This window comes from Magnolia sinica, chromosome 19 (genome assembly GCF_029962835.1).
Source record: "Magnolia sinica isolate HGM2019 chromosome 19, MsV1, whole genome shotgun sequence".
NCBI classification, from domain to species: domain Eukaryota; kingdom Viridiplantae; phylum Streptophyta; class Magnoliopsida; order Magnoliales; family Magnoliaceae; genus Magnolia; species Magnolia sinica.
The window spans coordinates 42,050,533-42,054,617 of NC_080591.1; the positions used below are offsets into that span (position 1 = coordinate 42,050,533).

At 41.0% G+C, this 4,085-nt stretch overlaps 1 non-coding gene across 1 annotated transcript; it reads left to right on the forward strand.

Annotated features, from left to right (window-relative positions):
• The first annotated feature begins 541 nt into the window (after nt 1-541).
• LOC131235794 (small nucleolar RNA R71) lies at nt 542-648 on the forward strand. The gene has a single exon (XR_009166315.1). It is a non-coding gene; the product is annotated as a small nucleolar RNA R71 (small nucleolar RNA).
• Nucleotides 649-4,085: the final 3,437 nt, after the last annotated feature.

Sequence of the window (4,085 nt, forward strand, 5' to 3'; positions counted from 1 at the left end):
AGAATTTGATTAGGGAATCCTTGAGGAGAAGCAGTTTATCCATTCCTCCAACTGAAGTATGGATGATTTCTCCAACTAGAATTGTATGTATTAGAAGTGGATTCACTGAAAGGTCTTTGGTAATTGTTCACGGCATTAGATTGCTCATTTAGTACCTCTTGAAAAGCAGGTATTGTTGGACAATTTTCAGTTGTGTGAATGTTACAAGCACAAATACCACAAACAGTTTCCTTAGCCTTGTCATTCTTTAGTTCCATGGCCTCGAGTTTTCTTGTGAGATTAGCCACTTTAACATTTATATCATCATCTTCTTTTAGAAGATATATTCCATCCCTCTCCTTTGATTGAGTAGGCTTAGAAGTGGTGCCAGATTTTAGGGAGATGTCCCATGATTGTGTGTTTTCAACAAGTTTGTCAAAATAATCTCACACATCATTGACCTCTTTGTTCATAAATTCCCCATTAAACATTGGCTCGACTATTTGACGCATCGAAGAAGTCAGGCCATCGTAAAAAAAAACTTGTTATTCATTAAGTTTCAAAACCATGTTGTGGGCATGAATTGACAAGATCCTTGAACCACTCCTAACGTTGGAAAATTGTTTCATCTTCCTTCTGGGCGAAGTTCATAATTGATTTTCTAAGGGTGTTCGTTTTATGATATGATCTTAATGAACTCCCTTGTCATGTCGTTCTATCCACTAATAGATCGTGGACGTAGTGGGTGCAACCACGTCTTAGCTCTCTCTTTCAAAGAAAAGGGAAAGAGTTTCAGCCTGACCGTATCCTCAGACACGTTCAGAAAATATAAAGTGGTTATAATCTCATTAAACTCTTTCATGTGTAAATATGAATTTTCAAATTTAAGTCCATAGAATTTTGGAAGGATTAGGATCACCCCGGGCTTGATATCCATGTCCTATATTTTCTTAAAAAATCATACAGGAGGGTGCTCACCCTCGTCGGTTGCAAATAATCTCATAAAGTATGAGGCGGGGGTGCTTAATGCACCTCGTTTTCATCTTGGATTTTCTTAACCATAGGTTGAGGTGGATTTAGAGGTTGATTAGCTGGTTGATTGGCAGCCATAACTTCAATTAACTCTGAGGATTTCTGGTGGTGTCTAATGTAAGACCCCGTCCATTCCGTACCATTCCTATGCTTATGCGCATGATGATTGATGCCCTTGGCCAAACCTGGACTTGCCGAGCATAGTACACACCTGACTGACCGGATCCCCAAGGATTCGAAACCTATTTCATATCAACTGCCCCGTCGCTGCGATTGCGTAGGTACCACCCGTGCATGTGTACGATACTCCGTTAGTGAGATACTCCGTGAAGAATTATTAGTGTATCATGTGCGCATGGCGCCATGTACTTCATTCCACACATGTGCACAACACATGCCATGCACACATGCACATGCCACACATGGGTGAGAGAATCTTTACCCATGTGTGTGATGTCACACACCCATACCTCCCCTCTCTCATGTGCATGCAAGTCAACTTCTCTCCATTCCATACCCTATGTATGACATCATCACACCATGCCATCCCATGCTCCTTTAATCCACCATTAATTACAAATCATGAATTAATTGTCATAATATTAGTCTAAGCTAACCAAGATCACATTAATTGAATCTAACTGCATTTTAACAATTTCTCTACAAATAGTCATTCATCCCTTAGCATTTCACCATTTTTCTACACAAGAGAGAGAGAGAGGAGTGATTTTGGTGGGCCATCAACTCCATCAATCCCATTCCTTCCATCCATCTCAACCATCCATCTAATCCATCAAGGTGAGTACACCCACTCCACTCTTGGTTTGTTTTCTTTTTTATTATTTGTATGATTATTAGTGGTGACGATTTGATGATAACGATGTGATCAATGGTGTGGATACATAGGAGAGTACATATAAAAAGATAATCAATAATGGTGATGATATGATAATGATGTGTTTAATGGTGTGGATTCATGAGAGAATACATATAAAAAGAATAATAATTAAAATAATTTTTTATAGACTTTATGTGGGACCTATTGATAATGGGCCCCACTAGAATTTTGTAGGCCATCCAAACCGCCCAAAGTGTGGCCCATTAGGCTGGCCACACACTCACACACACACCCCCGTCCACACATGTGCACAACAAAAATAAATAATTAAATGTCATGGACGTTGTTGCTGCCAGCATCCAAAGGACGCTGCAGCAGCCAGCGTCCTTGTTGCTGCTAGTAAAGGGAGAAGTGTGGGGCCCATGACAGGCCCCACCATGATATAAGTATCTGATCCACACCATTCATCCTATTTTTCAGATCATTTTAGGCATTGAGTCAAAAAATGAAGTCAATCCAAATCTCTGGTAGGTCAAACCATCAAAAAAATACTATTTTAATAGTGTTAAACTGTTAGGGCCCGCTGTGAGGTTTCTGTGCATCAAAACATGCTACAAATTCGATGCCCCTTACTGCTGACGTCCAGCGTCCAAGGACGCTGCAGCAACTGCAACTTGGAATGGGCAGGGACCGTGGGTCCCAGCCATAGGCCCCACTATGATGTATGTCAAACATTAGCATCGTGCATTTGATGGATCCCCTTTAAATGGTGGGATCCCCTAAAAATCAGCCGTACAAGGAACTCAGGTGGCCCACACCATCAAATATCATGTGAAGACATGCTAAAACATATAAAAGTACTTGTTGGGGCCCACCTGAAATTTTAATGCACCTAAAACTTGGACTGACCCCTCCACCAAGTGGGACACACACAATGGATGGACTAGATCTCTCAAGTGACCCACCTTGATGTGAAATATAAAAATAAAAAAAAGGGCGTGAAGGAGGTGACTTTCTCCCTGGACGTCCAGAGAGGGCAGGCCCACCTTTGGGGTAAAGTTTTGTGGGGCTGATCATGGCCACACCATGATGTATGTGCTAAATCCACACCATTCATCCATCTTACCAGCCCCATCCATTGCACAGTATAAAAAATCAGGCCGATTAGAAGCTCATGCAGGCCATGCTACTTGGACAGTGGAAATTGTACTAAAAAAATGCTCAGATTTTTCTGGGGCCCACCTTGGTGATGAAAAGTATATCTGGGCCATTCATCCACTCCTTCAGACCATTTAAAGTCATGAGTAAAAGAATGAGGTAGATCCACGCATTAGGTGGACCACACTATAAGAAACAGTGGGAATAAAAATCCCTACCATTAAGTCCCTTGAGTTCTACCGTGATGTGTAACTGCCACCAAAGTTGGGTTGGTCATTGGACAACGGAGCCAAATCGTTACATGTATTTTATATCCAGGTCATCCATCATTTAGACCATGCATGTGTTGAGGGCCCCACCCGATGTATGTACCTTATAGCCATGTCGTTCATCCAATGGGTGATATCAACTATGATGTTGTTTGTTGTACAAACTGTTCATGGGGTGGACCCCACCATGTCAATAGGACCCACAATTATACAAAATATAATAATAATAATAATAATAATAATAATAAGGAAAGGGAGTTGCATGCTTACCAATGAAAACTTCCCTGGACATAACGTGAAGCATGTGGAGCCCACCTAAGTGCATGTGTTGTATACCCACACTACCTATATTTCCAGTCACTTGGGAAGTGGGCCCACCTCCTGCCTGTGGACACAAGATGAAGTAGAACTCAATTTTAGGTGGGCCACGCTGTAAGTAGAAACAGTAGTAATAACCATTGGAAATTCTTAGGCTCTAGTGTGCCTCCTATATGCCAGGATGCTTCCTTGATCATGGACTCCACCTTGTAATATGATGTAGATCCATGCCATTCATCTGTTTATCCTTATCATTTTAGGGTATGGTCCCATAGACTAGTCAGATCCAAATCTCATGCCATGGGAGCAATATTGATCACTTGTCCACCGTTAAATATTTCCTAGAGCTGCAGTAATGTTTGTGAGAAATCTATCCATCTATTCTTTTTTTAACCGATCATGGGCCACCTAATATACATGTTTTACCATCCATTCATCTATTTTGATGAATTCATTTTATGATGTAGATTCATTTTATGATGTAGATCCAT